This window comes from Rattus norvegicus, chromosome 18, assembly GCF_021556685.1.
Source record: "Rattus norvegicus strain SHRSP/BbbUtx chromosome 18, alternate assembly SHRSP_T2T, whole genome shotgun sequence".
Lineage (NCBI taxonomy): Eukaryota > Metazoa > Chordata > Mammalia > Rodentia > Muridae > Rattus > Rattus norvegicus.
The window spans coordinates 56,882,616-56,910,333 of record NC_141551.1 but is presented as its reverse complement, the minus strand read 5'-3'; the positions used below and the strand labels follow the sequence as shown (position 1 = coordinate 56,910,333).

At 46.7% G+C, this 27,718-nt stretch overlaps 1 protein-coding gene across 1 annotated transcript in view; it reads left to right on the top strand.

Annotated features, from left to right (window-relative positions):
* Ppargc1b (PPARG coactivator 1 beta) overlaps window positions 1-27,718 on the top strand; it is a 109,301-nt gene that overhangs the window by 8,926 nt on the left and 72,657 nt on the right.

Sequence of the window (27,718 nt, the reverse complement as noted above, 5' to 3'; positions counted from 1 at the left end):
TCCCTCAGCATACCCTTCATTATCAGCAATATCAGGGTGTCATGGCACGCGCTACACACCACATCTTTCATCTGAGCCACTCAGTATCCGTGAACAGATGGTCCTGACGCGGTTGGGCTTCCTGCAGTGATGCTGGAGGTCGGTTGCGTATTCTCCATTTTCTGAATTATGAAACCAAGGCACAGAGAGGTCGGGTCAGTTAAATCTCACAGCTGGCCCAGTGGCTGGCCCAGAATTTGAACTTTGAGCAGCTTCCTTTCCTCCATGCTTTGTGTGTGTGGGGGGGGGGCTAAGAGAACATCATACCCAGCCTGCTTTCACAGACGAAGGGGCCTGAGGTGCCTAGATGTGCGGTCTCTTTCTTTCTAGCTGGGTCTTGTCCAGCTCTAGGGCTTGGCCAGGAGAGAGGGTATCTTGGTTCAGAGGGAGGTCAGGGCAGGAAGTCTTCTCAGTTATTACTACTGAGCTCTGGGTATCTGTTGGACCCTAGACTAGGATTTTCTTCTTTTCTCACATCCCTGAATCCCCAAGACCATGTATGTGCACTGTTTGCAGTCGATCCACATGGATGCTCTCCCTAGACACTCAGTCCCTCTAGTGTGGGAGATGGAGAGGATATGGAGAGGTGCCATGGTCACCTCGAAGAGCTCCCAGAGATGAGTCCTGGCTTGAGGTCTGGTCTACAGGCTTTGGGTGGCAATGGGGCTCCTGGGACCCTGCTCTGCTCTTTCCTAGGGCACCGAGTTGCCACATGATCTAAAGAGAGAGAGAGACAGAGACAGAGACAGAGAGACAGAGAGACAGAGAGAGAGAGAGAGAGAGAGAGAGAGAGACAGAGAGAGAGAGAGACAGAGAGACAGAGAGAGAGAGACTTACAAATAGGGAGATAAAGTCAGTGACTAGTTAGCTCCATGGTCCCATCATGGGTGCAGTGTCTACAACAGGACACTTAATCTTGACCCTGATTAGTCCAGAAGAAGGGCTTAGAATTCTGGGCTTGGGCTCTGGGGACAGTAGACCTATGTATGGCCTTGGCGGTAGATTTGCTTGGGTCTCCACATTTTCATCTGCCAAAGGGTGTGGGAGTAGCATACTGTCATGTACTCTCAGGTCTTCGTGCAAATGGCCCGAGGCAGTGCCTGTAAGATGTGCAGAGATGTTTGGTATACAGCCTTCTGTATGAAGACACAGAGTATAGATGCTGAGATCTTTTTCCTTTTTTCCTCCTGAACTCTAGGTCTTTGGCCCTGCCTAGGCCTGAAGTTCCTCCGTCGTAGTAATTGTTTTCCTTCTCCTGTACTAAATCTAAAGAAGTGTCCCATTGCGCCTTAGCAACTGTTGCCATGCTGGCTTTTAGGAAACCAAATCCAGTTGGATGCCACTTGAAGAGAGATGAATGAAGGAATAGCTGGTAGTGGCTAAGAACCCCAGGCTTTAGAGGTTAGCTGCCTACATTTTAAAGCAGGGCTTTCCCGCTCTTTAGCTTTGTGACCTCAAGCAAACGTTTTGATCTCTCTCAGCCTCATTGCTTCAGATGTGGATCAGGAGATAGCCGTGTGGTCTTGGGAAAACATGGCACAACCGTAGTGCACACAGAGGCTTGCCTCCCTGACATAGGAAGTGCCTGATTGTCACATCAGTGATGGCAGCAGCAGGGCTGGAAATGTGCCTTGTACAAATGTCATCTTGAGTTTTGAGGGGCTCAGAACACCTTAGGGATCACTTTGCTTAATTTCTTTTTTAAAAAAATCTCAGAGTGAGGAAACAGTCTAAGGACAGGCGAGATGCCTCCAGGTCATACAGCAGGGGCAGGCTGGAACCCCGGATTGCTACTGTCTTCTTGCCATGGCTGGCCCTACATAGCAGGGGCTCTACTTTCTGGGACCCACCATCTGCATACTTAGCTGGGTAAGCCCTGCCTAGCTAAGATGGATGCTCCCCGACAGCTCTGCAGCCATATTTTTTTTTTCCTTGTGATTGCCTGGCAGAACATAGTCATTTACCAGAGGGAGAGAGGAGACGTTAGAAACCAGGCCCTGAGCAGTTGCAGCAGCCGGCCCACGAGTCCCTCCCTGATGTTACCATGGCAAACAGCCTTGGCAACGTGGCTGCTCGAGCCTTTATTTCTGGTCTCAGGATCCTTGTGGGGAAATGTGGTACCTAGAACACCGAGAAGGACTCGGTTATGGCTCCTTGGCACTGAGGGTGGCCCAGACTTCATGCTGCTGGAGATCTCAGGCCACAGTATCTCCTGATGGAAAACTCTGCAGTCCACCCTGTATGACCTGCAGAAACAGACCTCTGCATATGACCTTCAGGGTCTCAAAAGCCCATCTAGCGCCTTCACTTGTCAATCAGTTACTGCCTGTGTGACCCGCTGTGATAAACAGGAAAACATGGTATTCAGAATGTGATCTCTGACTCTAGATGCTTCTAGACCGGCCTCATCTTCAACCCTATCCTTCAGCAATAACAAGAAGGAAGAGGACAGATAACAACCACTATCGAACCCTTCCAAGGGCTTGTTTGGCCCTGTCCTCAATTCTACCCACGTACAATCAACCTCAGAGGAACCTCATGAAGCAGTCTCTACAAAGCCCCATTTTACAACTGGGTAGACTGAGGCTGACATAGAGTTGCCTGGTGGTGTTCTAGAGACACTGCCTTGAGGGGTCTGACCCTACTTACTGCCTTCATCTCCACCTATATTCATCAATACCCAGCTCAGATGCCACCCACTCTGATCCCCACTCTCAGAAGTGCCCCTTCTGCTGTGGTCCCACGACCTTTTTTTTTTTTTCAGTCCTTGGCTTTGTACTGTATTTTGTCATCCTGAGAGGTTTTGTTCTGTGATTTGGTGCTAGGGATGGAGCCTAGGGCCTCAAGCTTGCTAAGTGGACCCTAACATTGAGAGCTACACCCCACCCCCACCCTCCACCACAAATATCCCACACGAGGAGCCTGACTAACTAGGAAAGCCTCAGCTGTCTAATCCACACAAGGAGTTTGGCTGGGTATGCCTTAAGAGTCATCAAAGAGGTTTGCTGTCACCATTATCTTTCTTTAAGGGTAATCACAAGATAGCAACCACTTGGATTGCTTGATGTGCAGGAGCCTAAGCTGGGATGCTAAGGGGCATTATCTTTGAAGTCCTCCAGCAGCCTGTGAGGTTGGTACTCTAATGCCTGGGGACAGGACTTAGGGAATTGCAACCACTATCCCCAGATCACCAGATCCTAGCTCACGTTGGCAGGGCTGGGATAGAAAACGGTGTCTGCTTCAAAGCACTTGATCCTGACAACTGCAACGTGGCTAAACCAACTGGGCACAGAAAGCATTCAAATGGGTTGGCTAGAGGCATCTGAGTGGGCCATTGGTGGGGTCAGGAGAATAGATAGACAAGAGGGGACTTGGTCTGAGGAAAGTGCATAGGAAAGACATCCTTCAGGGCCCATTGTGTACCACACTGTCCCAATTCTTGATCTTACCATGAACTTGGTTAAATGCTAGAAGGTGGCCTTCACCAGCTATAGCCTTTGTGCTCAGAGCTGTGCTATGATAAATGGGTGAGGCCTACAGAGAGATTGTAATAGCCTCTGCAAGGGGCCAATGTCCTTGCCACCAAAGATATGCTTTATACACAGAGAGCTTAAAGACAAGCTCTTTGTGGAGTCTCTGGAACTCTATCAGAACACACCTTCTGAGGGCATGTCCTTGTGGAATGTCAAGTCCCTGGTAGGAATTCTTGCAGTTACAGAGTATGGCTGTTGTCTACTCGGGAGCTCCCAGATCCTCATAACTCAGGGACGTGTCCCTATTTATGGACAAAAAAGTTTGACGCCAGGTCGGGCCTACATGAGCTCTTCTCTACCCTGCAAGTCCCCAGTGTATCTGAGGAAGGTGTATTCTGTCAGAGAAGCAAGGAAGATCAATGCACACCTTTAGTCTCAGCCCCATAGGAGGCAGAGTCAAGCAGATCTGTGTGAGTTCAAGGCCAACCTGGTCTATAAAGTGAGTTCTAGGACAGCCAAGGCTATACAGTGAAACCCTGTTGAAAACAAAGAAAAAAGAGTTTATCCAAAGCAGTCAAAATTTTAGGCTTCTTATAATTTCCTTTGTATGCATCTGTTGTTCCTCTGTGCTGCCCAGTGGCTAAGGTGCTAGGTCAGTTGTCAGCTTTTCTTGGAGAATTAATGCAGTCTGAAGATGAGATATTGTCTCTCAGCTTTCCAAGGCTTCTGGGGATAGTACAAAGAACACAGGCTATGCGCTTGGCAGGTGCTAACTGCCCTCAAGACCTGGTGTAAACTTAGGGGCTTATGGGCCTGGGTCAGTCTTAGCTTTGGGACTTTTAGTTGTGTGATCTAAGGAGTCAAAAAGCAACCCTGTGCTCCAGTTAGCCAGTGCCCGTACAAGAGTATAATTGGGGTTTACCTGATAGGCTCAGGAGCTCATCAGTGGCTGCCAGCCACGCATGCACATCAGAATCAGCTATTCAGTGCAAACATTGTAATTACACGTTGGCCCGCTGCGTGTGTAGGCCTCAAGCTTCTATGTCTTTTTGTTTGCTTATGTTTTTCTATGTCTGTCCCTTTTTGTCCTGTGCCTTAAAAGACTTCCTCTGACGATATTCTTACCCTGGTCCTAAAAGGCCAGATACTATTTGTGGAGTGTTTGGCACTAACCCTGTGGGTTTCCTCCCTGTTCTGTGTCCCTGGCTTCTGCTGGGAATGCTGGGTACCTAGCCGGTCATTTACAATGCCTGGGGGTAAATGGAGGAGACACTGGGGTGCCTGGTTTAAGCAGGTTCGTTTCCCTAGGTAAACCTTCTTCTCCTTGCTTTTCATATCCCATTTTATGGGTGTGGAAGTGAGGCTGGTGCTGGGAGTGGGCTTGACCAAATGCTTCGTTCTAGCCATTTTGTGCCTTCTGAGGCCAGAGAGGTAGTTTTGTGGTTTAGAATGCTTGCTGCCATTAGAGGACCTGGGTTTGCTTCCCAGCACCCACATGATAGCTCGTGACCATTTCCAGAGAATCTGAAGCACACTTCTGACCTCCACAGGTACCAGACATGAACAGGGTGCGTGGACATACATGTAGGTAGCATATACATGTAAAATGAGTGTAAAAAAAATCAAATCAAATAAAACAACCCTCAAATACCCCATACTGCTCTCTCTCCTCCATTGTCAACCACACGCCCATATGTGGGGCAACTCATGGAAGGTAGGATTATTTTAAGAGGCGAGAGGGTTGGAAAGGAGGAAGCCAGAGGGGATGCCGCCTGTAGACCCTCTGTCTGGGGTTCCTTTAACTGTTGAAACCCTTAAAGAGTAGAGGGTGCTGGTCATGGTCGCAGCCACACAGAAGTTTAAAGGAACAAAGGACCGGAGTTCATATGCACTGTCTTCTCAACCCCCATGTGCTGTCTTTGCCAGTGGGCATGAGGGAGCCCAAGTTAGGACTGCACTGTGGTGGGGCCTTTGTGCCTGCTCTTCCCTCTCCCTGAATGTTCTTCCCTGAAGTCTCTCTTGCCTCTAGGTTCCCAGGTACCTTCTCAGGCTGTCTCAGAGTCTACTCTCCTCCCTGTTGTCTACCCCGACACCCAGCCTTTTCATTAAGGCATGTGGCGCTTGGGTTTATTAATGTGTATCTTCTTTTATGAACCATTTTTTACTCTTTTATGTAGATGAGCGTTTTGTTTGCATGTTTGTCCGTATGCCACATGTGTACCTGATGCCCACAGAGTCCAGAGGATGTTGGAGCCCCCTGGAACTGCAATTACAAGGTGGTGGTTTGGCACCATGTGGGTGCTGGGAATATAACTTAGACACTCTGGAAGAGTATCCAGCACTCATAACCACCAAGCCATTTTTCCAGCTCCGTGTGCCTTCATTGTTCATTTCCCCTCTGGGCACTGAGGGTCTACAGGACTGATGTTGCCAGAGCTGTGGTATCTTATGGACCTAGACTAGAGCGTGGCACGTGTTCCACATCTATTCAATCTTCCTTCCCTCCTTCCTTCTCTTTCTCCTTTCTTTTTCCCTGTAGCAAAATACTGATACAATTTACTCTCTTAGCTTCTTGTTCAGTGTCCAACTCAGTGCATTCCTCATCCTGTGCGACCAGCCTGTCCAATTCTGTAGTTCTTTTCATCTTGTAAAACTGAAACTTTGTACCCACTAAGCAAAGCCCTCCAGGGTCGCTTTCCTTCTCTGTCTTCAGGATTTGGTTACTGTATGTATCCTTTTGTTGGACTGATTGTTTTACTGACTACCATATCTTACCCTCAAATGTTTACTCAAATGGGTCAGAATTTGTCCTTTGGAAGGCAGAATAATATTCCGTTGTATGTATGTGCCCGTCGTTGGCCCCTCCGTTCATTTGTGGATTTGGATTGCTTCCCAGCTAAGCCTGTTAAATGATGGTGCCGTGAGCCTGGGTATAGAGATAGCTGCTTTGGGGGTGCACTTTCAGTTCTTCTGGGTACACACAGAAATGGAACTGCTGGATCCCGTGTCTATTCTATTTTTAATTTTTGAGTAACCGCCACACTTTACACAGCAGCTGCACCATTTTCCATCTCCACTGACAGTGAGCAAGGCTTCCACTTTTTTCACACGCCGCCCCACTGGCTGTTTCCTGGGATTTGATAGTAGCCATTCTACCTCCTTGTCGTTCTGACTGTATTTCCCTCCTGACTCAGCATCTTTTGGGGGTGCTTATTGACTATTCAAATATCTTCTATGGAGAAGTAGCTATTCAAGTCTTTGCTCGTGTTTTAGAAGCAAGGTCCCTAGTAGCCCAGGCTTGATTTAAACTCACTATCTAAACAAGGTTGACCTAGGACTCTTTTGACCCTTTTCTTTCTCTGTCCAGGTGTTAGGATGATAAGTGTATATATACCACAACACCCAGCTCCTTTCCGGTCCTTTGCTCGTGTTGCTTTTACTTGTCCGTTTTCAAAGTATTAATCCTGAGCTGCCCATGGTGGTGCATGCCTCAGTCCCAGGAGGCTCTGTGAGTTCCAGGGCAGCCTGGTCTAAATAGTGAAACTGACTTAAACCAGAACCAAAACCAAAACCGAAATATTAACTCCTTATCAGGAATATAATTTGCAAATATTTTCAACTTTCGGCAGGGAAGCTTCCTCTTTGCTCTGGGACTTTTCTTTCATGAGATACAATTTATCCATTTCTTTTCTGCCTGTGGCACTGTGGAAAGAAGTCATGGTTACTCTAAACCCAGTGCCAAGTAGCTTTTGTCTCCTAGGCATTTTGAAACTTTTAAGTCTTGCCTTGAGGAATTTGATTCATTTTGAGTTAATCTTCATGATTGGGGTTAGATCTGGGAGCTCCTTCATGCTTGTAATAGTTCTTTGAATGAATGAGGGTAACTGAATGAATGACTCCCTCAAGCTATGCAGAGTCCATTCAATCTTCCCAGTAGGCCAGGCAGTACATATCTCAACCAAGGTTGAGGGCCTGGGTCTTAGGGTGAGGGTCCCACTGAGCTATCCAGCTCCTTGGTTGATTGATTAAGCCCTCAAAGCTCAGAAAGCAAGTGTGGCTAGAGCCCTGCTCCAGAACCACAGGTCATAGTAATATGCTATCATGCCCCAGTGCCCCAGTGACCTCAGGCCACTTTCTCCCTGGAGTTAGGCAACACCTTCCTATCGTATGGGTGTGGCCCCTGTACCTGCCCTGCAGAGCCTTGGGCTTCTAGCCTGCTTTAGAACTTACTCTTTGTTCTAGTGGCTGAGAGAGAGGCCACCTGGCTCAAGTTTCTTGGTCTATCCCTCAGCAGGAATGTGGCAATGCCCCCCCTATAGTTTGTGCCTGTGCCTTCTACAGTGCATATGGGTAAGGGAGGCTGTGGGGCAGAGGTCCCTCTCCTTAGAGTCAGAGTAGACCCATAGAAGCCTGTTCTAGGCTCAGCCTGGAAGGTAGACTAGAACTGATGAAGGGTGGGCCTGAGCACGGTGCCTCCAGGATCTTCCATTTAGCAGTCAAGTAATTTCCAGCATATTGCTTATTCTGCCTGGGTTTCAGTTTCTGCATTTGTGGCATGTTGTAACTTTATATATCTCAACTGAACTGCTTTACGTGGTGTTCAGGTGTTATTACGGACAAGGACATTTGCCAATGACTTGCTGGTTTGGTGACAACTTGGTGATGGAAGCCAATAGATCTGCTATGGAGCTGTGGACAATTATTTGGTATTTCGTTCTCCGTCCACACAGTGGTCACTCTTTGTATAGCATAAGCTGAAGTTGCAGATTTGAGCAAGCTCCACTCTTTGCTCTGGAAACAGGTCTACAGAAGGCCTTGAAGAGGTGGCTCATGGAGCCTTGGAAGGACATGGTTGTGGAAGGAGAAGGTTGGCTGACGTGGTGGGATCAGCCTGCACCGATGTGGCAGTTATATGCCCAGTGACTGGGGTGGCAGGCATGAGTGGAAGCTGTGCCTCTGAGAACTCACAAGAGGCAAAATGAATGCAGTGTCTACCAGAATCAGAAGTGTCTGGAGGAACCATGAGGATGAGTGGTAAGGTATCCAGCAAAAACAACTAGCTGTAGGCTGCTTTGGAGTAGAGAGGCATGCCTTGGGAAGGTTCCCAAGGGAAGGTGATTTTTGGATGACTGGGTTTTCCCAGGGCCACACAGCAGGACAGAATGAGTGTTGCTATCTGTGGTTTGCACAGCTCATCCCCAGGCCTTAAGGGTGGAGGAAGCACTTGGGAATTTGCTAGATGGGAGAAAGGCTAGGGTACAATTCTCATCTTAGTTCTGACTGGAGTCCTTGCTCAGTAGAGCAATCATGTCTCTCATGGCCTGGACACACCAGGTATCTTCCGGACAGGGAAGGTAGTTTGCTTTGTAAAGTAAATTTGCAATAAATGTAACAAGGACGATGATTATTGTCATAATAATTATTATCCCTCTTTTAGTGTTAGGCCCAGTAGCATATTGCTGGGAAATTCCATCTCACATCTAGAATTTACATCCTTGTGAATATTTTCATCACCATGCACAGGAAAGCCCAAGCCCCCAGGATGTGGAAGTGACTTGTGCTGTAAGGACACTGGTGCATGAACTTGGCAGGAATGTGTGACTGGTGACTCCCACCCCCAAATCTGCCTAATGAGAAAGGAAGATGTTTGAAAGAGGCCTGGTCCTGTCTGGGCCTTGTCTAGACTCAGTTCCCAGATTGTCTTTCTCAGGAGTGATTCCCAGTCTTTTTGAAGTTGCAACATCTACCTATTGTGTGATTTTGCAACAGTTGCAATGGAGAACCTCCCCCAGAAAGCTTAAACTTCCATCATTTTCTCTTAGTTGTGAGTTAGGGAAGGGGGGAAAACAAATCTGCAGAGATTGTCGTCGCTGTTGCTTGGGGGTTAGGGTGTGGTGGAGGGAACATGGTCTTTGAGAGTCTGGAGGGAGTGTTCTTTGCTGTCTAACATTGGCTGGACCTTGCCTCCTCTTGGGGCTCGTGTGTTCCAGTTTCTCTTCTCTACCAGCTTATATCTCATTATCTTCCTTGCCTGGAATTGTCTTAGAGTCCAAGTTTAGATTTATCAATTGGGGGGGTATTCTTTGATAAATACTGTCTGTACCAAATATCAGACAGATCAGGAGAAGGTAGTTTTCTGGACACAGGTGGATCTAGGCCAGCCTTATCTCAAGTGGGTGGTGTGTGTGGGCCACCCCCATGCTCACTGGGTAAAGCCAGTTGCAGGTCCTTAACTCCCAAGATTGTTCTCCTTCCCTGGTGACAGGGGCTGACTTCTCTTTGAACTGTAAGTTGGGAGAAACGTGTCAGAGGATCATGTGCTTTAAGAGAGTGGGTTGGAAGGAGGAGAAGGCGGAGGAGGAACTCCAAGCTAGAATGCCTGCTCCCAACCTCCCCAGTGAATTACGGAACATTGGATAAGTCATTAAGGGAGGTGGCAAGATTGGGTGAAAATTGGAAACTTTGGGTTAGATTTTTTTTTTTAAAGTAACAAACCATTAAGATCCTTTACTGATTCTCTCTCTCTCTTCCCTTCCTCCCCCCTCTATGTGTGTATGCATGTACATATGAATGTATGTATGTATGCATGTATTATGAATGTGTCTATATATGTATGCATGTATGTATGTATGTACATATGAATGTGTGTATGTATGAATGTATATACATATGAATGTATGTATGCATGTATGTACGAATGTATGTATGTATGTATGTATGTATGTTTACCCTGTACTATTTTGGCTGCTTATAGTTTTGGGATCTGGTTTAACTAAAAAGTGTTTTAATAAGGAAGGTAATACAGGAGAGTTCCTGAATATCCTGGGGTCAATGAATCTGACTCTGGGTAGCCCTCTGAGTCTCTGGACGGTCATTCTCGGATGCTGGCTTGTGGTGTTGGCATGAGGTCTGCAATTATTTAAAGAAAGTTCACATCAAGTGGAAAAGAGTGACCATGGTTACCATACCATGTGGCCAGTAAGCAATTCAACACCAGAGTCACCCAATTCCCTCTGAGCCTCCTCAGCTGCCGGCTCAGATAGTAAAGCCAGTGGATTAGGTGACCAAGAGATGATAGACAGGGCCAAATGGACACAGGGAGAGCCCTTGTGGGCTTGGCCCTTAAGCCTGGAAGACTGGATTTGCCTATGCCTAGGGAAAGTGTTGAGTTTGAGTCTCACAAACCAAGTCAATGTGAAGCCATCAAGTGAAAAAGGAGCTAAAGTTGACAAATCTATAGAGTGACAGTGTTTATTGCAAAAACTCAGACATTAGTCTCAATGAGCTGTATAGTTTATAATTGATTCCAAGATGTCTTGGAGATGTGGTTTCTTCCCTTCATTCCTATAATTAGTTAATTGATTTATTAAGGGGTGGTCCTGTGATGTTGCCTAGACTTGACTTGGACCTCTCTAGTTTCTGATTTTCCTGAGCGTTATACCATACCACACTCCTTTAAAAATTTTATACACTCCTAAAATTTTATATTTTGATTGTCTTGCTTAACAAGTATTATATATATTTAAACTGTCATTTAAAAACATTTTAAAAGTAGTACTTTAAAAGTTTTCAGCATTAGGGACTGAGTTAGGTGTGTGTGGGGGGGAAGAAGGGGTCAATTATTCAGTCCCACAGTTTTTTCTCCTTACTACTTTTGGTGTTTAAATGTCTCTCAGATGAACATGTGATTACTTCTTCCATTTTTATGTAAGGTTTGGTATGTATGTGTGCAAGGAATTGTACATTTGAAGCAAGTCTACTGTGAAGCGTCACCTTTCCCCACTAAATTGTGTTTGTGTATACATATTTTATTTGTTTTTCAATACTGGGTTTCTTTATGTAGGCTTGGCTGTCCTAGGACTTGAGCTGGCCTCTAACTCACAGAGATCTGCCTCCCTCTGCCTCCAGAGTGCTGGGATGGGCATGGGCCACCACTGCCTGGATATTTTTTTCTCCATATATATATATGTGTGTGTGTATATATATATATATATATATATATATATATATATATATATATATATATATATATATATATATATCCAGGCTTGGTGGCACATACTTTTAATCCCAGCACTTGGGAGGCAGAGGCAGGCAGATCTCTTGAGTTGGAAACCAGTCTGAGCAAAGTTCAGCAAGTTCCAGAACACCCAGGGTTACCCTGTCTCAGAAGGATGTGTGAGCTGTGACAATGTGCATGTGTAACTCCCAGCACATGGGCAATAGAGACAAGAGGGTTGTGAGTTTGAAGCCAGTTTGGATAATATACTAAGCCCCAGCCTTAAATACACACACCAACCATTGAAATGCATACATACATTAAATAAAAGATGGTAGTGGTTAGATTATTGAGAATGAAAATAGGCAAAAAAAAAAAAAGAGAGAGAGAGAGAGAGAGAAAGAGAAAGAAAAAAGAAAAGAGAGAAAAAGATCTGTTACAAGCAATGCTTAAAACGGCACACACACAAATAAAAAGACCCATTATAGGCTCTATGTTTGCCAAGCTTCCCTCCTTGGGCACACAACCTTGCCTTGCCCTTGCCTTCTAGGCTACATCCATGGGCTGACTTCTGCCTGTGACCTTGAGAGGGAAAGTCACAACTTTAACTGTAGCTTACCATGTGACCGCCTGAGCCTCTATCTCCTACCCTAATACAGTAGGAACAGCTCATCCCTGGGTAGGAGTGTTCACAATGAGTCTAAGAGCCCCGTCGAGGCCATCCTCTCACAGGCTGGACATGAGGCTCTGTGGCCGGCCTCACCAGCCTTGTACAGCCCAGTGCAGTTCCTGGCGCCCCCATCCCACATGTTTTAACTCAGTATTTGATCACGTCCAAGTGTCTCCCAGGACTTCCAGCCATTCTGTCAGGTTTTCGTCACCTCCCCCCCACAGCATTACAAGTTCACCTTACACCCATACATATCTGTTAAGATGGACAGAACAGGGTAAATACCCTTACTGGCAGGAGAGATATTTGCACCCCAAGCTTCCTAACTTAGAATCTGTTACTCAGCCAGACCGGTGGAAGTGCTAACTGATCCATCTTGTGATTCAGGCTGCAACTGGAGCAGCCCCAAGGGGAAGCTTCTGGGGACAGCCAGGAGAAGCAGGCCCCCTCCCCCAGCAGCCTCCAACTGTCTGGTGAGCTGACTTCCACATTGGTTTCATGATGCATCATAGTTCCATGAGGAAGAAAGACATAGACGTGTGTGTGTGTGTGTGTGTGTGTTCAGTCTAATAAAGCGTGTGCTTGGTGTGAAAATTATAAAATTTATGAATGGACGCCATCCTGTGTTCTTACTGTGCTTTCCTTTCCAGAGAAATTTTCACCAATTTCTAATCTGTCCTTCCAGAAATTAGCAGACAGCGGCAGTAGATGGTCTGACTTCCTGCCTCCTTGCCACCCCCCACCCCCGTTTTTGGCACAAACAGTATTAAACTAAGAACATTGTTGTGTAACTTGCTGCCCCCCCCCCCTTAATAGTTTTTGAAAAATCCTTTCATGTCAGTGTGCAAAACTCGACTTCCTGTTTTGACTCAAACAGAGTTTTAGTTGTCTATTGGGTATTCCTGATGTAGTGTGGCTGGTTTTAATGTCTCTGCATAACTGTCATTCTGTACACACATTAGAATGTGCACAGCTGAATACCTTGAAGGGAATTGCCAGAATGAAGGGTGTGTGCACGTTACATTTGGAGAATATTAATGCTTTCTTCCTCACTAAATTCTGTCAGTTTGTTTGCGTAGAAACAAAGGAAAAGTCTCTGTTTCCTCCTACCTTCACCAACATGGTGATGCTATTAAACTTTTAAAAGTATTTATTTTTAATAGTATGTTATAAGAGGATAATATGATTAAATAATCACTCTGTGTGTGTGTGTGTGAGTGTGTGTGTGTGTGTGTGTGAGAGAGATATGTGTTTGTGGGTACGTGTGTTATGGCGCGTTACTTAAAGGTCAGAGGGCAATTTTGTGGAGTCAGCTTTTTCTTTTTGCTTTTACTATAGTCTCTGGGCTGGGTCCTCAGGCTTGTGGGTAAGTGTTTTCATCCTGGTTTGTGTGGCCACTGGCATTACCCTGTGCTGTCTCACTGGCTTACGTAGCCAGTATCTCACTTGCCCAAACCAGATAGATGTTTATCTGTTTGATGTCTCTTAGAGATTCCATTGGGACCCCAGTTCCTCTCACAGGACTGAAGCTTACCTGTCTCCTTCTTGGTGACCTGCCTGTCAGGTGGCTGGTTCTTATTGGTCAATGAGGGCGAGCTTGTTATTATCCACATTTCCCGGCAGGATCTGGGGCCTTTCTTGTGCTCCTGCTTCCTCTGGCAGCTTGGATTGAAGGACAAAGAGCCCTGTCGTAGCTCTCGGGTGCCCAGCCTGCTTCTGTCATCTGACTGCTGTGTGAGTGTGCTCAAGTCACAGATGTGAGTGATGTGAGTGTGTTAGTTCTGCAGTAGCCATGTTGGCTCACACGAGATCATCAATGTGAAAGTATTTTTTACAAGCTTTAGGTTAGGAATTGTCGCTTGGCTTCACATTGAGTGGTAAGGTTTTAGACTCAAGAGCCCAGTGGTGTGGTCAAACAGATAGACTAGGACCTTCCTTCTGCAGCGGCATGTGAAGGCTGGGTCTGGCAGGTGTCCACTCACCTGGCCTGGTTTGTAGCTAGGAGCCATGACGATGCTCAACTTCTTAAGAACTCCTCAAGATACATTGGAAATATCTCCCCTCCATGATGGCATTTTCCTTGGGGCTGGGCTCTCATAGCTGACATTTTTTTTTTTTAAACGGAATTCCTTCTCTGCTGTTAGCTGTGGGCTTGGACAGGAGATGGCTTGCTCATTGCTTTCTCTGTGTGGCTTCCTCACAGGGCTGTAGAGAGGCCGAGCTCTGGCTTTGGGTGGGCTCTTGGTGAGGTGATCTGGGTTCAAGGCTTAGGTCAGCTCTCCCATGCCGTTTGGGTATCCTCGGGTATCACCGTCCTCTCAGGCATGGATGGGAGTCTGGGCTGTTTAAAGATCCATTGCGACTGTAATCACAGCATTCGGGGTGGGGCTGGGAGCAAGGCAGGAGGACTGCCATCAATTAGGGCCAGCCTCAGCTACATAGTGTACTAGAACTGTGTAGGATATATTAGAGACTATTGCAAACAAACACAAAATCAGTGGCTTTGAATAGAGAGGTACAATACTACTTAGGAGGCACACATGAATATGTTATTTAAATAACCCTCACTGAAATGCAAGTTAATAGAGAGGCCCCGGGGACCATTGTCCATTCTCATACAGGTTCTGTTGTGTCACTCCTATAAGCTAAAGGACACATCCTGAGGAAGTTTGGGGTGTTTTCCTACTTCACAGACTGCAGATTCCTTCCTGTAAGCTGATTTTTTTTCTATAACCCTAGGAAACCCCACATCTGGCTTTCTTCTTGCCTTCAAGTGTGGGGGGATGGTGGTGGGGTTGGGGTGATGGTGGTGGAGTTGGGGTGATGGTGGTGGAGTTGGGGTGATGGTGGTGGAGTTGGGGTGATGGTGGTGGGGTTGGGGTGATGGTGGTGGAGCTGGGGTGATGGTGGTGGAGCTGGGGTGATGGTGGTGGAGTTGGGGTGATGGTGGTGAGGTTGGGGTGATGGTGGTGGAGTTGGGTGATGGTGGTGGAGCTGGGGTGATGGTGGTGGGGTTGGGGTGATGGTGGTAGAGCTGGGGTGATGGTGGTAGAGCTGGGTGACGGTGGTGGAGTTGGGGTGATGGTGGTGGGGTTGGGGTGATGGTGGTAGAGCGGGGTGATGGTGGTGGGGTTGGGGTGATGGTGGTAGAGCTGGGGTGATGGTGGTAGAGCTGGGTGACGGTGGTGGAGTTGGGGTGATGGTGGTGGGGTTGGGGTGATGGTGGTAGAGCGGGGTGATGGTGGTGGAGCTGGGTGATGGTGGTGGGGTTGGGGTGATGGTGGTGGAGCTGGGGTGATGGTGGTGGGGTTGGGGTGATGGTGGTGGGGTTGGGGTGATGGTGGTGGAGCTGGGGTGATGGTGGTAGAGCTGGGTGATGGTGGTGGAGCTGGGGTGATGGTGGTAGAGCTGGGGTGACGGTGGTGGAGTTGGGGTGATGGTGGTAGTAGTGGTGGTACCTGGCTCGACAGAGCAGAAGCCACTTCCTGAAATAGGCTGTCTGGGCTTGTCCCATGCTCTGTGGAGTTTAGGTCTGGCTTCTGGAACACTGATCTTGAGTTTCTCTAGCTTATAAATTATTCTGCCAAAAGGATTTCCCTTTTCTACCAATCGAGCCCGTGTTCAATGCCTATTTTCTGTGTGCCAACCACTGGGCTTGGACCTGGGAATCCAGCTGTAAACTTGACCCTGGACTACTCAGGAAGGCAGAGAGTCAGGATTTCAGAGAATGACAAGGCTGAGAAAACCAGTCTACAAGGCTGTGAAGGGCCATTGTCTGCAGCAGAGAGGGTGATCCAAGAGGGTGACTCTTACAAGATGCTCATCTGAGAGGATGCTTATCTGAAGGCTGAGAAGTCAAAAAATTAGCAAGACTTATGGGAAAAGTGTCCCAGCCTTGTCCAGTCTTTACTAAACACACACACACACACACACACACACACACACACACACACACATTAACACACTTAACATATACACATTCATCGCACATAACACACACATACACACTCACATTCACATACACACACAAAAAACACACACTTAACACACACCCATACACATACACAACATACACCACACATACTTAACACACACTCACACACACACCACACCCATACACACATACCACACCCATACACACACAAAATACACATGCACACATTTAAATACATACCACGTACACTCACCAGACATATATATACTCACCACACACACACATACACTCACATACGCATACACCATACAAAAAACAACACACATACACTTAACACACACTCATACACACTCACACACTAACACACTGACCATAAACACATTCAATACACATACCATACACACACAACACACACACACATAAAACATACAACACACACATACACACACTCATAAACACACTTAACACACACCCATATACACATATACCATGCACACACATACATACACATACCATACACACATTCAACACACATACCGTACACACTCACCACACACACACACACACACACACACACACACACACACACCCCTGGCTAGAGCAGGATTTATTGTAGTTACTGCAAGGCCTCACTGAGAGGGTAGCAGCTGTAGTCGAGTGTATAGATCAATACACTTTAGGCCGTGGCTAAAGTTACAGATTCCACCAAAGTAAGGACATTTTACATCCTCCATAAGTTGCAGAATCGTGGTTTTCTGAATTTAGTAACCCTGGCAGACTGTCCTGATGGGGACGAAGTCTCCCTCACTGGCCTTCCATCTAATGGTGTCAGCATCCACAGCTACCGTTGACACAAAGTCAATTTCCACTTTTGGATCTCCTATTTAACGCCCGGCTGCTTGGAGAGCTACAGAGAACGGAGGTCAGAGGGGCTAATTGGGTTGCTTAATAAACGGCCATTTCTACAGCTGGAATAGCCAGGCCTCAGGCAGGTTCAAGGCACAGGGAAACCAGCATGGCTAGACCAAGGAGCTAGACTTGCGGGTGGAGGCAGAGCCTGGGCTGGAGTCCTATTAAAGGAAGTTGCCACCATCCTGGAGACGAAGAGCCACTGTCCTGGGACGGAAGCCTGGTCCCACTGTAAGTGGGCAGCATGAGTTATTTCCTGGCTTGGATTAGTCTCTCCTGCTCACAGCCTTGTAGTAGTACACTCCTCTTGTTTGTTCTTTAACCATGACCTTTGCCAGCTGATGCCACATGTGTGGTCAGTGTTATCACAAGTCTGTAATTGTATGATGACCCTGTAAGAGTATAGTTCGCAGAGATAAGGCTAGAGTTCATCCAGTCATCCTGTGGTGCATGCTGGCTAGGTGGTGAGTAGCTAGCTTTGAACAGGTCTAGCCTCTTCACCTTGTCTCAGCTCAGACTCCACAGGTTTACCCATTCACCACCCACCGTTCAGACCGAGTCAGCTCTGTACTTCCTTTTGTTTACTTATTTAACAAGTATCTACTGACCCAGTCTGAGTAGAGCTGCGTGTTTTTGTATAGAGGACAGAGGGTTCCTGCAAACTTAGAGCATAGTACCCTGAGGGAGGAGGGCAATAAAGCCTTGAGAATGGTGAACTTGCTAGAAGTATTAGCCTTTTGTCAGCAACACCATACACAGCAGTCCTTGTTGGGAGACACATCCTCACAGATGTGTCTTTGGAGCAAGCTATGGTCAGGATGCACATGGAACTTCCACGTCTTTGGGAAACAGCATTTAGGTTGTGTTTCCTATGAGCTAATTACCAAGGGGTTGAAGATGGTTTAGAATATCTATACCCACATTCTAGAACCTTCCATCTAGGCTCTGTAGTGTGCTGTATTACTACTCTTTGGTTGTATATTGCTTTATATTGACTTCAATAAATACTTATAACTCTGTTTGGAAGATATAGTGTCTTAGTTACTTTTTCTACTGCTATGCCAAAATGCTCTGACAAAAGTAACTAATAAGGGAGAAAGATTTGTTTTGACCCACAGTTTGAGGGTATAGTCTATCACAGTGGGGAAGCTGAAGTAGCAGGAACTTAAAGCAGCTGGTCACATTGTATCCAAGTCACCAAGCAGAGATTGAGGAATGCAGGCTTGTGCTCAGTGCACTTTTCCATTTTTACACATGCCAGGATTCTAGCATAGGGAATGGTGCTGCCCACCATGGGTAAATCTTCTCATCCCAATGAACTTAATCAAGTTAATTCCCCATAAGGCTTGCCTAGAGACCTGTCTCCTAGGTGATTCTAGATTTCACCAAATTTGACAGTCGATATTTATTGTCACATGTAGTTCAAGAATTGACCATCAATTTTATATATTCACAATGTAAGGCTTCATAAATATCTTTTCCTGCTTTCTTTTTCTTTAAGTTTTTTTAAATTTTAGTTTATTTATTTCAAGGTCTCTAGGCTGGCTTCAAACTTTATAGCTGAGAGATGTCCTTGACCTATTGTGTCTATTTTTCAAGTGTCTTGCTTTTTTCATTTGTTGTTTTTTTAATTAAAATAATACTTGGTTTAAATTTTTCTTACAAAGGACTTAGATCTTTACTGAAGAAAATTAAAGAAGTTAAGATCAACTTTTCCGAAGGGAGCCTGTCCCCCTCCATAGTCATTTCGCTATTAAGAAGCATCACGCGGAGCACATTTTCCTTCCCACATCCGTTTTCCTCTGGAAAACTATCTGCTCATATTGGCTCTGTGATGTTCTTGCCACTTAGCATTGTTTCAGTTGGACACTCCGGTCTTCTTTTTTTTTTTTTTTTTTTTTCTTTTTTTCGGAGCTGGGGACCGAACCCAGGGCCTTGCGCTTGCTAAGCAAGCGCTCTACCACTGAGCTAAATCCCCAACCCCCAGGACACTCGGGTCTTACTTGGTCCCCTGTCTCACTATGGTTTAGAGGCGCTCACTGTGGCCTTACAGATTTAAATTCACCCTTTTTTTGCTGACAGGGGCAGGAAGAGGTACTTCATGACCTTGGCTGGAGATTTTGCTCTGTGGTTTTTTTCTTCTTGTGAGCTACTTACATTTCACTCCTGACTCCTAGTTCTTGATAGTCTCATTAACCCAGACCACTGGGAGATAGCTGTCCTTTGTTGAGTGGACTGAGTCAATACTGGACCTGGTATAGTTGCCACCAAGGAGCAGAAGCAGAGTGAGGACAGGGACACTGCCATTTCCTATTCAGAGGCCAAGTCTCCTGCCTGTGAGGCCATGGAGCAGCACATGAATGGAGGTCGAGCTGAGCCCTGGGCAGGGTGAGTTAGTGTACTCCAAAGGCACCTTCCTCATTCTCACCATCCAGAGGAAGTGAGGATTTTGTTAGGAATGCCCCTCAACCCTGTCATCGTTAGACATTTTTCTAGCTACTCTTTAGAGCTGGGAGGAGCCTACCTGCCTATAGTCCTCAGACTGGGGTCCTCTCATACTGGTTATTGAGGCTCAGTGAGGTCAGACCATGCAGACAGCCTATCAGCGGCAGCGCTAGGATACAGAGTGAGGCTTTTCCACTGTGTTCTCCATGTTAACGCCTGTATGGGTGGGATAGAATGTACCATGTGTACAAGGAGCTCTGCGGGTTGATGTAAGCATGGAAACTGAGGGAAATGCAGTGTGGAGACACTTCGAGGGCCCAGTGAGGCTGTCCACATACTCACCTCTCGGCACTCATGAACGTCTTCGCTGTGTATGGGTAGCCATAGTAATTTACCACTTGGAGTAGACGGCAACACTTGTAACAAGTTTGAGACTGCCTGGTCCAGCAGGCCCAGTGGATTCCAAATGCTGTGGAAACTTAGCATTATTCTACTAACAGTTTCCTGCACCTGCCACACAAGTAAGATCTGTGTACGGATCCAGGGGAGAGGAGGAGGGGAGTTGTCTGTTTTAATTTTTTCCTGCAGAGTGTTATGGAATCCCATTAAACCAAACCACTGTTCATTCAAGTAAAAAGGAAAGATTTTGCGGATGTGGAAGACAGTCTAGTTGGGGTTTAATTCTGCCTCTAATTTTCTTTTTCCAGCTTTTTTTTGGAATGGGGGGTGGGGCTTATGCGTAGAGACTATGATGTGCTTGTGGAAGTCAGAAGACGATTTGTGGGATTTGTTTCTCTTCTGTTGTGTTGGTTCTAGGGGTCAAACTCAGGTCCCCAGGCTTGGTGGTAAGGGCCTTTATATGCTGAGCCGTCCTGTTCATTCTGGTACTAACAACTCAAATTGTAGAAAGTCGAGGTCCAGGAAACGATTTGATGCATATTCATCACATGCATACTTTGGGGTGGTCATGGTCAAGATAAGTAATATGTCCTCATCAATGCGGTTTTGTGTGTGTGTGTGTGTGTGTGTGTATGTGTGTGTGTGTGTAATATATATATATATAATATACACACATATATATACACTATATATATATATATATATATATTACACACACACACACACACATACTAAGAACATTTAGGTCTCCCCCCTGAAGAATGCAATATTTTGTTTATTATAATCACATTATTTACTTTATATCTCTAGAACTTAGTCCTCTTACCTAACTGAAACTGTGACCTCTGACCAGTCCTTCACCATTTCTTCATCCCTGAACCCTGGTACAGCTGGCTACTCTCTGCTTCTCCCATTTCTGGATTTATAGCCAATAGAAGTGAAAGCAGGCCCTAGAGGTAGCTAGTACTCCTGTGGAACCCCATCATTTACAGTAGCTGTTATATAATCCGCAAAATAGATGGATAAAGAAAACATGATACTGGCAAAGATAGGATACTCTTCAGCCATAAAGGATGAAATTCTGTCATTTGCAGCCAAATGGTGTTGCTGGCAATCACAGTGATGGTGACATAAGCCAGATGCAGGCACATGCTTCATGATCTTGCTTACACGCAGACTTGAACAGTTTGTGAAATGACATCGGCAGACTGTGGGTCTGTCTTCAGTTTCCTCATCTATAATATTGAAGTCTGTGAAAGACCACGTGATTAAGGAATTCTCAGATTTTCATCTAGATTTCTGCCAGACCAGTGCTGGCCCTGCTGTCTAGAAGCCTGAGATACTACCAGGCCTCCTCTCTGACTGGATGCTCTTCCTTGCAGGTTCTTGGATTAGAGAGAAGGAGTATGAGGTACAAGATGACAGCAGAGAAATAGGGCAGCCCCCTCATAGAGCCTGTGTTGGTTCTGGGAGGATGGGCCACCATCTTCCCAGGCCTAGCCTTCTCTTTGTCCTGAGGGTTAGTTCCGAGACCAAAGATTGGAAAACAGAACCTGTTACCTAACATCCTCTAGGGTGGGCTTGGCTTATCCACCTGCTGATTGCTGTGTGCACAGGCCCTCTTTGGAAGTAAGTAGGTCACGGTGGCTGTGTGGCAGTCTGTGTGTGGAACTAAATCCAGCTCCCGTCTTTTGCTTCTCTGTGTGGCAGTGAAGTATTCTGGAGAGGTACGCTGTTGTCCTCCATACACTCCCTGGTTCCTTTCCTCTCCTGGTCCTGCAGGTCGCATCGTGGAATCTGCATGGCAGCCTTCTGTGGACCTAAGTCCCTGGTTGAGCTCTCTTAGAAGTTTGTGCTCATTTTGACTCTTCCACTGAGGGAAAGGTGCAGGCTAATGGCATGCTTGCCCTTCTTGCTGCTGTCAGGGTTTGGTGAAGCAGGGTAGAGATGAGAGAAAGGGAGGTGTTTTGAGCCCCTCTTGGAGATCTGCCCTGCTCTGGTTGGGTGTGGCTGAGTGGAATGTAAGAGATGGGATTGCCAGAAAGGCCTTCTGGGACCTTTGTTTTACCTCAGTTTAGTTGTGATCCCCTGAGGGGAGATTCTGAGATCTGTGGACCCCTGTGGAGGGATGGCAATGTAAGAAAGGTTGCATGGGCTTTCATGGACCCTAAAAGCTGCAGTCAGGCCTGAAGTAAAGACTGCTGTTTCTTCCTTCACAGACAGACAAACTGAGTCCTGGAAACGACCTATGTCGATGTCTCTGATGTCACTGATGGCTGAGAAGCTGGGGCCTCAGAGCAGCAGAGAGAAAGGCTCGAGGCCTCAGGTCTCCAGCCCCATGCAGGAACCTGAAGTGGGCTGAGAGACTCTAAAAATATGAATTAATGGTGTATGTATGTAATGGGCATAGCAGGAGCTTTGGCTAGCCAAGTTCTGAGACCTAGGGATACCTGGCATTGGGTTGAAAAACTTCAGGTATTCTACTGCTTTGGTACATGACAGAAGAGGAAACTGAGGCCCAGCCAGGTCAGGTGACTGGAATCAGGTCAGTACATGTAGATGGCTTTAATCAAAGGCTCAGTGTGTGTTCTGGGGAGTATGCTTGGTATTTGGAGTGGAAGCGACTTAGTTTGTTTTGATACTAAGTGTTTATTTTTATGTTCGTGGGAGAATATACTGCTAGAAACATCTAACTTACTATTGAGGAGAAGTCTAAGAGGGGAAAAGAACAAAAGACACTTTTGTAAAAGGTCTTTTTTAAATTAGTTGATTTAGTATGTGTACCCAGATACTATAGCATGTATGGAGGTCAGAGAACAACTTGCAGGAACTGGTTCTCAGGCCTGGGATTGGTGACTGGTACCATTATACACATACGTATATCCTAAAAAATAATTTTTTTAAAAGGCCTGTCTGGATTTATGATAAATTTGATCCTGGCTGGTCCCTGAGTCTTCATGGGAACTTTCCTTAGGGCAGAGAAACAACCCATACTTTCTTGCTCCCTGCCTCCTTCCTGGAAGGGGGCCTCTTCCCAGGGACAGGGCAGAGTGGGAGGAGCCCAGGGAGTGATGTCACTTTCCAGAGATGTCTTTCCGCTGGGACTTCGCTCAGACTCCAGCATGAGTAGAGTAACATCTCCAACCAAAGTCCAAACACGTGGGACTGGTTTCAGCTGTAGGCTGCTCCTAGCCACGAGACTGAGAAAATGGAGCAGGCTGTGCTCTGTCCCCTGCTGATCTGTACCAGATGGTGGCTGTGTGGAGCCTACCATGTGATGAGTCAGGGCTCAGGGGTCCTAGGGTGGCTCTGTCCACCCCCCTGAGCCTTCAGATCCTTATTTCCAAACTGGAGGAAAATACAGCCCAAGCCTTTGAGATTAGCTTTAGAATTGAGTTTAAATGTGGCGATGTATTTAAAGCTCCTGACAATACCTTGCACATACTCAGTTTATTTAAAGCTACTATTTTAATAGAGCTTCGTGTGCGCGTGACTCCTTACAGAAGTTCTGCCTTCTGTGTGACACAGCAGAGGTGGGAAGTCTGAGTCTGGGCAAAGCCTGGACTTCACCACGTTGACCTGCCTCCAGGCAATCTGCCACCTGGTGGCAATTTACCCAAATTGCAAGCTCAGTGTTTTGTTTTTGTTTCGAGGCAGGCTCTCTCCCACTATGTAGATTGGAACTCACTATGTAGATCAGACTGGCCTTGAACTGAACTGACATTGGTTTGCCTGGCTCTACCTCCTAAACTGGGATTAAAGTCTGGCAAGTTTGCCCCCCCTCCCAATCTTAACCTTATGATGATGATGGTGGTGGTGGTGGTGGTGGTAGTGAAGGATTATGGAGTTGTGGTTATGGAATAACCAGGAAAGACAGGCTGAGTCCCCTTCCCAGGCTTCCCAATACCAGGCCTGGTGGAGCTTTAATAATCAACCAGCCCTATGTTCAAGGTTATCACTATTGGGCACGTTCTGTAAGCCGGACAACTTGATTAGCACATTGAGTCTGTTCTTTGTAAACCACTTTGCTACGAGGCATGGGCATATGATTAGTGTTATATTTTAAGAAGAGAAACTGTGACTTAGAAATAACTGAACAATCTTTCTGATGCCGCATGGCTTGTAGGTTGACAAAGCAAGAACTTGGGCCGGACAATATGATTTAGCTTCTTAGTAAGTAAGTAAGTAAGTAAGTAAGTAAGTAAGTAATCTTTCACCATGACCAGGCCAAAAATCTGTCCTGCCCAGGTGTCCAGAGGGTTCAATGGGCTATGCTCCTGGTTTCTGTTACCAGGGCCGGGTTTGTACCCTACAAGCCCTGCCTGTGTCTGTTACTGAGCCTAGTGTTTAACTGTAGCATCCATGTGATTTTTTTTTTGCATCCCCCTCCCCCCCAAATCCTGACATGGTTGGATTGCCTATCCCCATCCAAACCAGTGGGGAGAATTTATCTTCTTTTTCTTGAGCAGTTCTGAGGAAAACAAGGGTCTGGCTTGTGCTTAGAGAGCCCAGGTCTGGAAAACCCTGGGGAATGGAGGGGGAGTGGAAACAGAACCAGTGACTTCCTTTCACATCCCTTTGGCCGGTGATACTTTCCTGATTGGCTATCATGAGATGAAAACCCGGTCCTCTGAGTGAAGAGAGAGCAGTCTTCTCAGCGCAAGGATGTCCTCTGATGCCAAGGGGTGGAAGTTTGTCTTGTACTGGAGAACAACGGCCCTCTTTCTGAAAAGCTGGCCATCCTGGCCCACTTCTCACACTAGCCCTGATGGAGGGATGGGTGTGGGGTGGAAGATGAGCTCTGGGATCTGTGGGGGTTGGGGTGGCATCGTGTATCCCACACATGTGTTCCTCCATCTCTCGTCACTTCCACAGCTCTATAGGATGTCGCGTGGGTGAGTCAGGCTAAAAGACTCCATGATTATAAAATAATTAATTATTTAGGACTGGTGGATTATTTGGGACTCCCAGGGGAAGTCATCTTCTTGGTGCTTCTTCTGGGTCTGAGGAGATACCAGAGGGTTCTGAGGAGGAGCGGCAAGATGTCCTTATATGCCCGCGGGCATGACTCTAATCATGGTAGTGTCGTGTTTCGAATTAAAGAAGTTAGAGCTTCGTTCCAAATGTAATTGAATACTAGAAGTCTAGAACCTGCTCAGATCATGAATTTTTCCAGCTTTCTTTTGGCCGGTCTTTGCTTCCCATACACGAAAGCCCTCCACCCCCCACCCCCCAAATGGCCTCTCAGTGCTGCTCTGACTCTTAGTCTTGCAGCCCCAGGAGGTTGTCATCACATTGCCTTGGGCACACCACCTCTTCAGGTTCTCCCTTCAGGGAGCTGCAATGACTCTTGCCTCCCGTTGGCCTTTCTCCCATAGTTGAAGGCTCTGGCCACTTTCTCCGGCTTGCTGGGACCTCGTACCATCATTTACCCAATGAGTCGGGGTTGTATTAGCTTTCTGATGCAGCTAAAAATAAGCCATCACAAACTTAGTGGCCCTGGTGATGTAGCTCAGTGGTAAGCCTCTTCCCCACCTAGCGTACTCCAGGCACTGGGGATAGAAGGTGAGGGGTAGGAAGAGCTTGATTTATGTTACCCAATGAGTAGCTTTTTTATCGTTTTTCTTTATGTCCAGCCAGCCACTTGTGTGGTCTTGAACAAAGTTCACCTCTCAGACTCAGTTTCTTAATTTGTTAAACGAGAACATTAAGACTCTTGGCAGGGCTCACTGAGGGTTCGTGGAAGGGGTTGCATCGGAAGCACCGGAAGTGAGCCGGGCTGCACCGGAAGTGAGCAGGTTCTGCCGTTTGAAGGTCCATCATCTCCATTTTCAAAGTTTATGTTCTAGAATCCTGAAGGTATCGGGTGGCTGCTTTGTGGAGCCAAGGCCGAGGAGGGTCCTGGGGCCTCTAATCTGTGTATGTTCCTCATTGAACAACACCTTGCTGAAGATGTTTCCTACAGGGCCAATCTCGGCTACCCACCTGACGCCACTCTTTTAGTACCTTGGCTTCACGGTCTCATTACAATCCCTAGGCAATCCTATAAATTAGGTGCTGTATTGCAGAGTCTCACACACAAGGCCGTGGTCATTCTGCTCACATCAATCTGCTAAGGCCATTGTGTGTAAGGGTAGGCTTTATATGACACAAGAGTGTGGTGTGGACGGCCAAAGTAGGCAGGTCATGCAGCTTGCTCACTATACTCGTGAGGAGCAAAGGTCCCAACGAAGATGCCAGCCTCTGATAAAGCAGCTCTAAGAGCACACAGTAGGTCTTGGATCAGGCTTGGTTTTCATAGCTTTGGTGGTAAAAGTCCCCACCAGTGAGCTCACTGGGCTGACAAGACGGCATGTTGCTATGAGGTGTTTGGCAGGGACGTGTCATGGTGGGTTGGGTGTGATGATGGTGTTGATGGGCTGACTATCTGGGATGTACTTGTGTGAACCACGCAGCCAGGCTTCCTGGGTAGAAGTGGGTATTTGGTTGTGTTGAGGCAGTGAGTTGCTGTGGTACCTGTGGTTTTAACAATATGAATGTATCTTCTCATGCTCCTAGAGGCCAGACAGCCATCAGGACTGGTTTCCTGAGGCCTCTCTTGTTTTCTGTAGGTGGTATCTTTTCTCTGTGAACACCCATTCTTCTGACCATCTTATTGTGTGTTCTAGAGCAGTTACCTGTCACTCTGGCCACTGCATTTCCTGGGGAGAGCAACAAGCACCTGGCAACAGACCAAAGAGACAAGGCTAGCCTTGTGGACCAGTGATTTTGACTAGGGTTATTTAAGAGCAGCTACATCACCAAAGAGAACACCTCACTCTCCCCATTGCCTGCCCATAAATTTGCAGAGGGGCAGGGCTTATGAGCATCTTTCCCAAATTATAATAAATGGGCGAGTCCCATCTTGTGTAGTCCTCTTATAGGTCATCTCACCTTCTAACAGTTCAGAAGGCAACAGTGTGTCACACCCAGGGACAGCCTAACTGTAATGTCCCCCTCTGAAGACCTTCTCCAATGGGTCCTTTAGTATGAGCTTGGGTGGATTGGCCTTGAGGACTGTGCTTTCTGTAACTGTAACTACTATGGTGTTGGTGTTGGGAGAGTTCCAGTGACCTTGTGCAACAGTTATCATGTTCAATGCAGTGGCTTCCCGAGGCCACACTTAGCTGTGAGCATGACTGCCTCATGGGGTGATGACTGGCTAAGCTGAAGGGGGCAGATGGTTTGGATGTGGTAATGTCAATATGACGCTATACTACTGTGTGCTGGCATCAGGGAAGTTCTTGGTGCTGGGAATGACTTCACAAGCTACCTGTGTAGTTCTGCCACATGTGCCATAGGTAAAAATACACGTTTGGCTCTTGCAGGCCAGAGGGCAGGAATATGTGGTTTGTGTGACAAGACACCATTTAGTCCCCAAGGTTGCATACTAGCCTGGCCCTTGCCTAGTTACTGCCTGTTCTTTCTTGCTGGGCACTGTATTGGGTATTCCATGCTCTACCTTGTGCTTGATCATTTGGCCATTTTAACCTAGATAAGGTATAGGAGGCATTTGTCTTGTGTTCTCCTCTTGATGGTGGCCTGAATGTTTTTCTGAGAGAGGTTGTGGTGATGTGGGCATCTGAACACTAGTGGAAGACTATAGGTAGCACCCCACAGCAGCTACAAGGAGGGGAGTGTGGTAGCTCCCTGTAACTGCCTTATAGGGACACTGTAGTAGAATCCATCAAAGCCAAGGGCTTGGGACCTGTTGGTTCTGCTTTACTTGTGCAAAAGGCCCTATTCTGTTACCTGGGAAACAGGGCCAGTGATACTGTGTACCCAGAGGCCATGACATAGAAGTAACCTTA